The sequence below is a fragment of the Gavia stellata genome, chromosome 20 (assembly GCF_030936135.1).
Source record: "Gavia stellata isolate bGavSte3 chromosome 20, bGavSte3.hap2, whole genome shotgun sequence".
Taxonomy (NCBI): Eukaryota; Metazoa; Chordata; class Aves; order Gaviiformes; family Gaviidae; genus Gavia; species Gavia stellata.
In genome coordinates, this window is record NC_082613.1 from 3,893,487 (window position 1) to 3,907,429 (window position 13,943).

The window sequence follows — 13,943 nt, forward strand, 5'->3', positions numbered from 1 at the left end:
GATCGCTTGATTTTTATTATAAACAACAGGCTGAAAATGATCAGGGAGAGTGAATCTGACATCAAATCGCGACTCAGCTGAGATGGAGGATGATGCTTTCCATCACGCAACCCTTGCTGGAGGAAAGGAGATGCTGCAGGCCCTGGGGAGCATCGGTCCCCTCCAGTGCTGCCATAATTCAGCAGCTGGTCCCTCAACGTTGCCCTGTGTGGGCATGGGGGGGTTCAAGCCACCTTTTTATCAAAGCCCATGGATGAAAATTGTCTTTGGAGGAGTATTTCCTGTGCCTCCAGAGCTTCATTAGCAGCTTGCATCATACCAAGCTCCAGTGCCGGGGCAGGGGCTGTCACGGAGGGGCATCCCTCCAGCGCTGGGCTCGGCAGTGGCACACCATGTTTGCATGGCCGGGTTCTCACTGCGGATCCACATCTCCACCATTTGTTTTTCCACTCTCTGGCCTGCCAACATCCGCAGCAGAGCCAGGCACGGCCATGCAGCAGATAAGCCAGCAGCACGGGGCTGGCAGGGTGACACCATCCCCAAATCCAGCCCAAACTGTGCCTCTGGGAGTCAGGAAAATGGGTGATGTGGCCCGGGCTCAGGCGACCTGCAGGCGCCCGAGGTGACGTGTCGGGACACGGGTGGGTAGGAGGGAGCAGGAGCCCTGGGCGTAGCGTGAGTAACGCTCCCGGGCAGCTACCCAAACACCAAGCTTTGCAGGCAAAAAAAAGGCAGTGCAATACAAGTTGTGGCAAGATGATTTCTATGGACGATGGCAGGGGGTCCTCGCTTTTTCGTCTGCGTGACCCCGAGGGGGAGAGTTATTTTAAAGGCAAACAAGAAGACCCAAACAATGCCAAGATGTTGACACCAGTGGCTCCAGCAGCTTTATTTATTGCCTGTTGGTAACTGTCGACCGGGCGTCGGGATGCTCCGGGGGCTGGTGGCTGACGAAAGGAGGCAGAGGGACAAAAAGTGAAACAACCGGGATGTGTGTAATTTTTCTTTCCTGCTCGCTCCCTGCACTCACTGGATGGCATCATCCATAAAGCTGTTTTTTCACTCCTCGGGGGTATCTTCCAAACTTTTGCTCCTGTCCCCAAGGCAGGAGCTGTCCCCGCAGACCTCTATGTCCTGGTCAGCCCTAACAGGAGAGGCAGCACCATCCGTACAGCCCTGTGAGAAAGGGGAGGCTTCCTTTCCTCCTGGTCCTTGCACCCCAGAGGAGCCAGCACCCTGGGACGCTCACCCTGTGCAGGTCCCAGCCTTGCAGCAGCCACATCCAGGGGGACCCATGCACCTTCCAGCCATTGCCTTCCCAACCTGCCATTTTGAAGACCTTCCCTAGGGGGTCCACGTCCTTTTGTACACCTCATTACATGGCAAAGAGGAGCATTTGCCCCAACAGGTGTGAACAAAAACCATGGGAATGTTTGGGTCTTCCCAGCTCATGCTACATCCTCAATCCTGCTCCTACAGCCTCCGGGTGCCTGGTTGCACAGCCCAGCTCAGCCCGCATGCTTGCAGGAGTTTGAATGGTTGGGGTGGCAGCGATGGAGGAGATCGGACCCAAAACGGAGGTCCGGGAGAACCAGACCCCCCCAGCTGATCTGGAGGTTATGGGCTTCCCACGCGGCACCCGCTGTCCTGCCCCACCTGACTCCAGCCAGCCACTGCTGCCTTCTGTGGCCAGGCTCACCCCCCCGCCCCATCCCCAAATGAGGCTGATTCGCAGACGCACTTCAGAGATCAACTTCTACTTCTCTTTCCCAAACATTTCTCAGTCCCCTTGGTGCTCTCTTCCCTTCCCAGGCATGGTGTGTATTTGCTCTCCTACAGGTCTGGTGGCTTGTGGACAACTATTATCTTTACTGTTGTTGTACAGCTGCCTCAGAGCCTTTGTTCAAAGGTCACCTGCCCAGATGATTTTACAACATGACTACAATGATCTGTTCCGTTTTGCACTTTATACTGATGCCACGGTGATTTTTACCAAGTCAGCGAGTGAGTAATGAAGCACTTGAGCCTATAAACACATGTTGTTCTTGTTTATGATCATATTAATAGCACAATAAAATCATTGCTCACCCAAGCAGTTGCTTTCAAAAAAAAAAAAAAGTTTGTTTCTTTTTGATTTCTGCATGGAAAATGGAAAGTTGTGGTTTAATTTCTGCTGGGAGCCCTGAAGCCCCAGACTCTCTAATGGGGTGTCACTTTTATGCCAGAGCACAGAGAGCCATCATTTTTTCTGCAGTGCACACAGAAGTCTTCAACACAACTTGTGTGGCAGCTCAGCTGCCGGCCGGGCTCTGCCTGAACTGCAAACACCACCCAGCTGGCAGATAGGTTTGACTCTTCCTCTGCACAAGCTTTGGGGGCACACAACCGCTCAGGTGTAGCTGTGCACCAAAGTCACTGGTTAGGCTGATTCATGCCACCTGAGGAACATGCCCATCATGGTTATAAGAGGATCGAGCTTCCCTTACTTGGTATTTAGCAAGCCTGGGAAGTATGATGGGAATCTAAGAGGTTTCTCCTAGCAAGAAGGTAGAAGCAAGGCTGAGAGCCAGGTACGCAGTGCTATAGGGGGTGTAGGGGCTCTGTTGCTGTTTTTTGATGGCTCTGGAAGTGCTTGGTGGTGCAGAGAGACAAATTCATTGTTACTCCCCAGTCCTTGTCTGCGGCTTCCCTGCTCCTCTCCAGTGCTTTTTATTGTTAAGTTGGTTGTGCACCAGCCAGGAAAATAGCTCGTGTTGCTCTCCAGGTCAATGTGTTGCAGTAATTAAGTGTCCAGGCTAGTTACTTGTGCAGCAGCTAAACCAGAGCTGAATATTCAATCTTGCCATTGTATGCATAGGAGAAGAAAACAAACAGCACTGCTCCTTTCATCACATCAGGTGGTCCTTCTCGGAGAAAGCTTTGTGGCCAGCGGTTGGTAGGAGGTGGTGTCTCTAAGAATCTCTCCTGTTCAGCATCAAATTTACATTGAATAACCTAAAAGATGCTTAATGAGGAGCAGTAACACCTCTTGCAAAGTGTTTTTATTTCAAGGAAGCTCCTCCTCAAGGGGAAGCTTGGTGAGAAGCAGCACATACCAAAAAGGGTCTTGTTAAAGGGAGTTTATGCCCATATCCTCTGAAACCCCCAGATCCCATGTTTCAGTAAAATGTCTACGCAAGAGTACCATTACAGCTAACGTATCATGGATACAGTAGGTATTGAAAGGAAAGAAGAGGAGCAGTCTTTGTGGTAAAACTTAGCAAAAAAGAAGCTTTATGTAGAGCGCTGTAATGCCACTGGGACCTTTGGCATTTACCAGCCTTTTTCCTGTGCTTGCAAGCTGTCTTTAATGTCATTAGGAAATACATTAGTATTGGAATTTAAAGAAAGATTTCTATAACAGGCGTTTCCCCAGCAATGTTAAAGGTGGCCAAGAGCAGACCTTGACTACTGTGGTGTTTGAAAATGTTGGAGTCTGAGCTGCTTCCAGAGCCAATTCCTCAGCTGGCACAAGGTAACAATGCTGAATTGGTCTCCCATATAAGCATTTAACCTCATTAATAGGATGCTATTTCCATTTCCTGATGATCCAGAAGAAAATGGGAGAAAGTGGGGAAATCTTACCATTCAAGTAGAAGAGTCTGTCTTGCCTTGGGTGCAAAACTAGCTGCTTCATGCCTGTGAAAGCTTCAGGAGCCCTCATCTCAGGGATGAGTGCCAAATAAGAGCACACATGGGGGAAAGGATGGATAGAAAAAAGTAAGAGTGCTTCTTACTATTTTTTCCCCAAACCAAGCAAATGGCTTAAAGCTAATGCTGGTGGAAACTTCTAGCCCTTGTCCCAGTCTCACCTGTGCTCACGTTCCCCCTGCTCCAGGGTAAGGCGTGGGACTGACCCTCCTGCGGGACCACCCGAAAGATTGAATGGGAGGAAAGGAGAGGTGGGCACAGACGGGATGCGGGCTGGGGCCCTAATGTTGCTGTTATTTCAGGTGTCGGTATCATTCTTCCCATCTGTTCGCTCTTTGCTTGTAATAAAGAAGAATAGCTCCAGCTTGTGAAATGAATGGAAATGACGGGCGTTTAGCAGCAGGAGCCCGCTATAACATCCGACTGGAGCGGTGCTTAAGCTGCTTTTAGTGATATGGCCTTAGCGAGCGGGGCAGGAAAATAGTGCTGGAGACACCACCCCTCCGCGTGCAAGCAGGAGGACTAAGGTGAGTGGCAAGGTGGAATCGGCAGCGTTAATCATTTACCCCGAGTGCGATGGAGGCTATAATAGACACGCTGTGTGTGTACAGGGATCTGCAAGCATAAACGTTAAATGGGGAGGCCGCTGCTCAAAGGGCACCATAAAGTGGTCTTTTGGGGAGGCAGTTTATTCAGATCCACCTTTGTTTGCTTTGTTGGGAGCACATTCTTGTGCCGTGGTGTTCTGCCACTGGCAGGGCCGTCACTGCAGGACAGAGCAGATCGGGACTGCAGGGTGATTGTCGCTCCTGAGCCTGACCTTGACATCTTTCCTCCCTGATTAATAATGCCTCAAGACCAAACAGGAGCAGAGGACTCCCATGGCACGTGGTGGCTAATGGTGAGCATTCAGAAGTAATGATGTTTGAGCCTCATTCCATGAGAATTCCCTTGGAAGGGTGTAAGCTTGCTTTTCTGCTGTCCTACAGCATTTAAAACCTATTATGTCATCATGAGTATAATATATTATTTCTATATTTAATAATAAAGATGTAATAACAAGGCAGGATTCCATTTGGTACTTACTTGGCACTTGGATGTAGCTGAACACATTGCCATCACCTTCCTTTGACTGGAACAAGTGATAAATACAGACTGTTATGCCTCCATAACCAAGTTCATCCCAGTCAACAGCAACCCAGACCTCACTGTCTTTAGCGTGGGTTGCCGGCTGCAGCAGTGCCCCAGGTCATGCCCCAAAACAGGCTTTCCCCAGGAGCAAGTCCTTCCTGTGCGTTGAAGTGCCAGAAAGATCTTGCAGTCCCACCAGAGTCTGGAGAAGTCCCTTTACTCCCATAAGAGTAAGGGGACACTGTTCCTGGACCTGTTTCTCTCTTGGCACATCCAGAGCTTGCTCCTAAATCCAGCCTTGTATCCACATAAGAGGGTCTATGAGCATGAGCCTTGTGTGCCAGCTTGACCCTGTGTTCTGCATTCAAGGTAAATGTACCTGCAGTGTCTGTGGCTCCCAGGAAAGTCCCAAAGCATGAAAGGCCACGCAGCTTCTCTTGGAGGGGGCTGAGGACCCAGCAAAGCTGCTCCAGAAGAATCTCTCCCTGCAGGAAAGCTGGTCTCATCAGTATTCCTGCAGCAGGCTTTGCTACATGCCCACGAGTGATTGGCAGTGGCTTGAGCTTTGCTTTTAAATCATGCAGCTTTGCCTCATATTAAAACATGATTAGAAAAGATTTAGCAATTTAAAATATTAATAATGGATAACTCATTTCTGAGCAGAAAGTTTTAATAACAGTGCTCCTTCTCGGACGGGCTCTGCTCTGAGGTTATTGGCTTTGACATTGCTGCTTGCCCTTACCTTTAGATAAAGATGCAGAATTTGCTCCCACGTTGCTTCATTTCCCCTACTGTGTGGGGTGCCCTGGGCACCCCCATTTCAGAACCGGCATTGCCTTTACAGTGTTAATGGCGGTAAAACTGGGGAGGGAAGACCCACATCTGCCCCATCACCTTGAAGTCGCATGATTGGGAGAGCACGAGCAGCACCCTGGGGTGCTCATGGGGAGGGAGCGCTTGGCCTGCCCTTGTCTCCTACCCCTGGAAATTTGTACCTGTGTCTAAAACAAAGTTGCAGGCAGGAAAAGCACTGGCTTGTACAATTTTGGGGGGTGACAGGGAGGGCAGATTGGAGACACCACTAGCTGGTTTGAGATGTTGGCACTTTTCCTCCTTGGAGCTCCAGGTTCCAGAAGGTCTCTGTGCTTGCACAAGGCGGTTTTTCTTAAACTTTTTGAAGCCTATGGTTGTTCTGAAATGAAGATACCTCTTGACTTTTCCTTTTCTGGCTTGCTTTTCCTTTCTGGCTTGGTTTGTGCATCACCAATCATTTTAGTTACAGCGGTGTCAATGGGGCTTGTAACATAACCGCAAAATCAGTTACATCTGGAGTGTGCTGAGCAAGGTCACCGGGGACAGAGTTTCTTTCCTTTTTTTTAAAGGCAGCCTGCATAAATGGCAACCCAGCCCTCTTGCATTTGCAAAAGGCAAAAGCCAAAAATAAAACCATAATAGCATCCATGTTTTCCAGTTAAAATAGTTGTCTTCTACTCTTGTAATTAAATTCAGTTTTGATTTTTCAAAGAAAAACAGGCTAGGGATCAGTCCGTAATTAGTAGGAAATTGGTTTGGATAGAATAAGAATCTACTTATCTCTTCATCAGAAGCCAAATCTAAACAAAACCAGAATCTGATTTGAGGTTTATAAGCTTTTTTTAACTTGGTATTTTAGTGCTTCTGAATTTCCCATTGAGATCCAAAACTAGGAGTAAGAAAAAAAAAAAAGTTGGAGAAATCCCTGCAATTCTTCAGTCCTACTCAAAACCAGGAAATTTTGGGACTTCCTAGGGAGGTTTCTTGGGAGACCAACATGGTTTGTTTTATCATTGATGCCTTTTTTGAGGTGCACAATTGGGCTGCAGAAAACACCGCAAATGTTTAGGTTATTTTCCACACTGAGTCAGGCTGCCCAATTCATTAAGTGCGCTGCATTCCTGCTAATTGCCAGCTTGGGTCTAGGCTTCAGCCAGCTCGGAGTGTATCCTCGGAGTGGAGGCTTATCTCGTGAGCTTCCTGAGTCTGCAGAATTGAATGAAAGTCTCACCAGGAAAAGTGGTTTGTTTTGCTTTTAGTTTGTTTTGTAAGAAAGCCGAGAATTTCCCTTCCCAGCCAAGTCTGAATTGACCACAGAGAAGCTCACAAGCTTCAGTGCTTCAGATCCTCAGGCTCTCCAGACTCCAGAAGTGCTAAATTCTTTTTTTTTTTTTTTTTTTAAATCTAGCTATGCATTTTTAGTCCTCCACTGAAATTGAGTATTAATTCAGTTCTAATTTGGAAAGAGGCTGTGAATGTGCTGTCCTGTTCTTAGTTGATTTCCTTCCCTTCCCCAGAGCGATTTTTGGTAAAACATTGGTAAAACATTTAATGTCTATCAGACTTTCAAGCTTGGCTCCCCGCCTTTAACCCTGCAGTAATGAGGGCACTTTCTGGTGTCATCATCATGTAAGAGGTCATCTCTCGCATCCGCACTTCGTCAGTGATGGAGCTGAGATGCAATGAGGCGAAGTGACTTGCTGAAGGCCCAACAGGAGGTCAGTGGCAGGAATGGCTCTGGTTTCTTGACTCCGGATTTTGTTATGGAATTGGAGTAAAAACAATCTATATGGTAAAGTTTGGATTGTTTGAGAAACGCAACCACTGCTGGGGTCAGCCAGTGGGCATGGGATAGTCCTGCTGATGGACCCGAATCTGCAAACCCACCCTGGAGCGGAGCTGAGCCGCTGTTGAGCGGCTCCGGCCATCCCTGCCAGCACCCCGCTGTCCTCCCCAGGGCTGGAGCGTGGCTCCCGCTGGGCTTCTGCGCTCCCCAAGCAACAGGGACCTCGTCCACCACGTAAAGGTCAGTAGGATATTTATGCCGCTGAGGTGATGCCCAAACCAAAACCTCATCTATCTATATAAAAATCCTATAAAGGTGGATGTGTAGTAAAAGAAACTATTCTCTAGTAGGTAGACTTCCAATCCTCTGTACAGTAGTCTTCCTAAAAAAGATCATTTTGAGCTGAAAGGCAACAAAGCTCCTCCATTTCAGAACAAAAAGGGATATTTTGTTGGGGGGGAAAATAGACTAAATTTGGAAAACACTTAATAACAAAGTTGCCTTAATTTAACAACAGCTTTTATTAGATTGCACTTGTCCAACGAGATTAATGGATGTTTTCCTTTGAAACTCTGGGAGTCTTTCCTAGACACTGGGAATAAGTAGGCTCCTTCAAATGTTCTGCTTCCTACAGGATTTACTGGTGAAAGATTTAATACAATTCAGCACAAACATTTTAACCTTTCCATCTAAAATGCTGAATTCAACCATTTCCTGAATGTGTATAATTTAAAGGCTTGTGTTTTCCTGTGTCATGCTCTCTGAAGCATTTTATGTCGCCTTGCTCCTATTGACTCTTTTAAGAAAACACTGTGTAAGTATACAGTCACTTTCAGATAACTCAGATGTTTACTTTATGAATGAAGGAGGAAATTGAATACTCAAATAAAGTTATGCATCTAAGTGCCAGAAGCTAACTGCCCTCTTAAATTTGCTTGTCTTCTTGAAAGAGCCTTTAAATACAATTTATGACGTAAAGAGCATTTCCGTAGTGCTGAGTAGGATCTCCACGGTCTCGGTTATAAATGGATGCTCTCAGCAGCTGTGTGTGGCTCTTGCTGAAGTCCAGGCTGGGGATGCTTGTAGGGCAGGGACAAATGTCATGCCTCCAGGAGCTCATGTGCATCCCAGCGATCTGGTGTGGGGTGCAAATAAACAGGCTGCTGCCTGTTTTCATGTAGTTATCTAGTACAGGCAGAGCTACAAGTGGGTGTAAAGCAAAAGGAGGGTTTCTAGCATCATCTAACCACTGTCATGCTAAACTTTAATATTAGGTTTAGATCTCACAACTGGGGGAAGTGGTTCGTGGCTGCCTGGGTGAGCAGTGCTGTTGGCCGTCCTGCTTCTCCCGCCCCTGGTTTGGAAAAACTTAAATCTGGTTTGGGTTTAGGGGTGTAATGCGGGTCAGTCCCTAGTTATGCTTGTCTCTGCAGTGTGTTAGCACCTGGGGTAATTGGTTTTTTCCTTAAAATAGTTGGCATGCATGATTAAATTTGCCTTGAATTAAAAAATAAAGCAATTCCCCAGTGAACTAACCTTGCAGACTCCCCAGCCTGTTTCTCCTCCCCTTTCCTTCCAGAGGGTTTCTCCCAGGTTCTCATTCCACCGCACTAATGAATCGCTGCAGTAATAGGAACATGATTGACGTGTTAAATGGCCTTCCTTGAGCCAGAGAGATTATAGGATGATAAATATGAAAAGGCACATGTGTCTGGTTTGGCTCTGCCAGGCATGGGCAGGGCTCTGCGGGAGGCTCGGCGTGTGCCGGGGTGCCAGAAGGACTCTGCTGTAGCCCTCCCCGCAGAGCAGATGGCTTTAATGCTCCTAAGCTCATCACTTGGCACAGGGCTTCTCAGGTCCAAGTACAATGCTTTGACTTATATCACTTTATTTATGAAAAGAAAGGTTTCAGAGTCCCTTTGGGTCCTGTTGGCTGGGATTTGACTGCAGGATGAGGGAACAAGGTTTACTCTCATGGGTCCCAGTTGATGTGAAAGCTTGCTGGCTTTCAGCTCCACTCTCCTGCTCAGCTCAGAGACGAAAGCCATGCTATGCTCAGAGGAGAGAGCGACCGTGAAAAGCTGCCTGCTTCTGTCCAGCATCCCTGTCCAGAAGCAGGGCCTTGGGCCAAACCCTGCTTTACGCAGTAACCTTTGGGCCAAGGACTGCTGTCACCTGCACCCTGAAGCCTGGACAGTGGTAGGGGGTGCGGGTATTACCCCTGAATGGATTATTTGGGGTGGGGAAAAAGCTTCTGCCAGAGGAAATCCACTCTGGTTGTTCCAGTTCAGTGGGTTTTTATGATTTCTTGGAATATTTGATTTTTTTTTTTTCCTTAAAGGTTCAGCTTCTGGTTTCATGCTATTACATGTGCTTTAAAAACCAGTCTGTTATCTCCAGGGGTGAGGAGGGCAGCTGGATCACCTGGGTCCAGTGACTCGAGATGGAGCCTCAGATGACTGCACTGCTGATTTAGGATGTTAGGTTTGGAGGGATGAATCTAGCTGTGGCTCAGAACTGTCCTGGAGCAGGGTGAGCTTGGGTACCTGCCTGCTGGGGACAAAGTTGCCTGGCTCCCCACGCCGCCTCCTGCCCCCAAAAAGGGGAGCAGTGGGGCTGACCTGTCTCTGCAGAGCCACTGTCCTGTGTTGTGGGGGAAGTGAGTATTAGCAGAATAAAGTGTAGGTAATAGCACTCCCACAGCTCCTGTGATTGCTGCATTGAAAAGGTGAGGTCCTTGTAAACTGGAGTAATTGAGCAAGTGTAAGATAAACAGCAGGAACCAAAATGAGTTTGTGGCCTCCAGGGCAGAGGAGAGGGTAAGATCTGGAGGACAGACCGATGGGAAGAGGCACTGATTTGCATCCAACCTCCCTTCAGCCCTGGTGTGTCTCCCCAGCATAGACACCTCCCTGTTTCCCATGGTCCTTCCTGCAGTAAACTTGGGAAGCTTTTGGGGTGTGATGGAAGCCCAGAGAGACCCAGCTATTCCTGATGGCTGGTCCCTCTTACAGAGCACTTTACAGAAGAGCAATGGCTGAAGAGGAAAGGTCCCAAACCTTCCTCTCCCCTCCCGAAGTCAAAAATACTCATGTCTGAGTGGGGACGTGCTGGGCGTTATGCAGCAGGTAAAGGCAGACCTGTGAGCCAGGCAGAGGTCACTCGCAAGGTCCAATTTCTCCCCGGCACAGGCTGTACCACCAGCAGGATCCCTATCGCACTCTAATATTGGATTATGATCGTGAGACTCCACAATGTCACACTGATAAGGGCGAGGTTTTCCCCTGTACGAGCCTGTTTCATTTTAACACGTAGGTATGTCAAGTGAAGGGAATATTTTCCTTTCTGCATCAGGCTCCAACTTCACTGAGGTCAGTCACAGGAGCGTGTGTGCAAATGTTAGGGCTGGCAAGGAGCGCAGTTATGGGGTACAGGCTTTTTCAGAGGCTGTGGGGAAGGGAAGGTGCTGGGTGGGCAGCCCCTGATGAGCGTGGGATGCTGTGGGCCAAGAGGTGGTGAAGGAAAGGCTGGTGTTCACGAGCTGTGCTGGCAGAGCTGCCTGGCTCTGCATTTCAGAGGTTACTGCAATGTTGCAAGGACAGTTAAATCATGAGGAGTTCCCAGTTTTCCCAAGCTTATCCAACTAGTGTTTCTAGTGTAGGCCAGAAGAACACCTTTCCTCTCACTTGCTCAGATCCTTCTGACATGAGCAAGAGCTTGGCATAGCCTGGGAGGGTATCTCGCATCTCCATTTACCCTGTCCATCGATGGCCGATGTGAGGTGCTTCAAAGGCAGAGTTGGTCCATGGTGGAAACAGCTTACTTTGCTAAACGAATGAGAAAGCCCTTTTGCAATCCTAGACAATTTCCACCAGAAACTGATGTTGCTGAGACAGAAATAGTCTGGGGACTGAAAAACTTCCATTTGAACATGGCTTGCTTGCAAAGTGCACCCCCAAACCAAGTCATCTTTGAGGAAGGAGAGGTGGGAGTCATTTGAAGGAAGAAAAACACGGTGGCCAAAAGCAACTTTGCATTGGGAAACTCCATTGTCCAGGACTGGTTCCCACGCAGGTGGTGCAATTGCTTTCTTACGCCCTCCAAACCCAAGGGTCCCTGGGGGAGAAGATAAATTGGTACTTGAGGAAGTGCACTGGCTTCCCTTGGGCTGAGCTCTAATTAATGAATTAAAGGCAGAAATGCATCACAGCTTGTGTTCTCTGGTCACGTCCTACTGAAAAACCCCTTCAAAACCTCTGCCAGATCCATGAGCATCCAAGTCAATACTGCACACCAAAATGTCGAAGTGGACAATAGCAACTAAAAATAGGCAAAGACAGGAATTTGCCTATAATATTTTTAAACTTAGAGGATGGCAAAGCTATATATAGCCAATACAGAAAAATGGGTTTTGTTGCTTAAATGAGGAAAACAAAAAGTGTAGCTGTTTAGCTGGATAACTGGTTTGATGTAGGTTTAATTTCAAAACCAATAAACTTCTTTGGCCACTGCACCTTCCTGCACTTACCTTGGGGATGTGCACAGTGTGGGGGCTTCCCGGGGGAGCTGGGGGGCAGGTATGGTTCATATCGTAACGGCACTGGGGGGATTTCACCCCCTTCTCCTGTTGGCTGTTTAGCCGAGTAGGGGAGAGGGATGGAGGACAGGGCTCTAATTGCAGAGGCAGTTTGGAAGCAGCCGCTGCCTGGCTCTCCGGGCCATGGAGCAACATGTAAGGTGGCTCCTGACTTCCACCTTTTGCTCTCCAGTGTGGGCTGGAAACCTGCTAGCCACATTTCTCGTTAGAGGGACAAGGAGACGTGAGCAAGTCAAGGCTGCTGCTCCCTCTGCCGACTCCGGCCGAGAGCGAGAGGCTCAGCCCGCAGCCGAGCGCGCAGCCCGGGGTGAGCTCCGGGACCCAGGTCCCGCGGGTGCCTGTGCCCGACCCCACCGCGAGCACCTCCGAGGGTGCAAACCCCCTTTCCAGAAGAGCTGCTTCGGTGCATATTCAAAAGGGCAGTTTTGCCTTACATCAGAAGTCAATGAATACACAGGAAATAGGGGATCGAGCAACTGTTTCTTCTTTTTAATGTACCGCTGTGACAAAGTATATGATTTTTACCAGAGAATATCCTGATGATAAAACATTCACTTTGGGATCCAATCTTGAATCAAAGAAAACTTTGCCATTGAATTTAATGGGAACACGTTCAAGTCTGTAATCTGCAACTAGAGCTCTCTGCTTTTTTTCCTGCAGATCCCTTTAATCCTTCAGCAACCATGTGCATTTTCTAAAGAGGTTTTCTGTATGTCCCAGGGGTATAAAATCACAATGGGAAAGAAGTGCTGCTTATAAACTGTGAGCAACTGCAATCTGCCTCCAGCTCTGTTGGTAACACCCTGTGGATATTTGCTTCTCAGAGATTAGGGGAACAAAGCAAGAAGAGAACAGCGTTCCATTATGGTAGAGCATATAATATTGTGATTATTACTCATGCCCCTCCATCTAATTAATCATTTTATGTGTTATTTGAAGACAAACAGGGCCTTTGGTTCATTATCGCTTATACATACACAGAACTGGAGTCACTTCAGTGCTGTCAGACTTGGTTAATCCCTGCCTGGGTTTTGTACATGTCTGGGTATCTGAATCATGTACATGGCAAATGATCTACTAATATGTTTGCTCCACCAGTTTGTTCATATGGAGCCAAATATATGAAAGCATTCAAACTCCGGAAAGTGCAGATATGGTCCTAATGGACTTGACAAAGGCACCTAATGTTAAAGGTTGTGAAAAAAGGGGTTGCTGATGAAATGCCTTTTTTTTCTTTTAAAGTATTTTGTTTGGATTTCTTTTATTATTTATATTTTATCCTGCTCAGTGTTTTGAACTGGGAAGCAGGAAAAGAGATCAGGAAAACTCTGAACTCTATGAAAACAGAATTAGGGGGGAAAAAATGTCAGTTTAACCTAAAGCAGAGGAAAAGAGTGATTGCTGTAGATGGGTGTTTTGTGGTATCCAAGAATGGGAGCCAGATTATGAGCTGCAGCTCGGCCAGTTACCAGAGTTACTGTGATGCTGCAGCGGTGGAATAAATCACAGCGGCCACCTGGTTATCCGGGTAGCTCCAATGCGCAGTTAGCCCGCCTGCCCCATTGGGGCAGCTGCCCTCATCCTGCCTCGCTGCATGGCAGCCTTTCTTACGCTGCCACTCTGAAAATCCGGGCCATGAATTTTAAAATTTAAAGATGCTCGGCACCCTTTTCTTCTCTGCTTATCTGTACAAGAACAGAGTCTGTTCTCAGGCTTGGAAAGCTTCACATTGACTGGAACATTTTGATTACAAGTGATATAAAATGCAGTTTGCTTTATTTCCTAATTAATGACAGTACATAAGGCAACAATAAACTCAATTGCTTCCAACCGCTTTTTATATTCACTTGGAGGCATTTTCAGAAATATGACTCGTGTACCCAGCAAAATCTTTCCTTGACCAGATGTAGAAGGAAAGCACTTTTA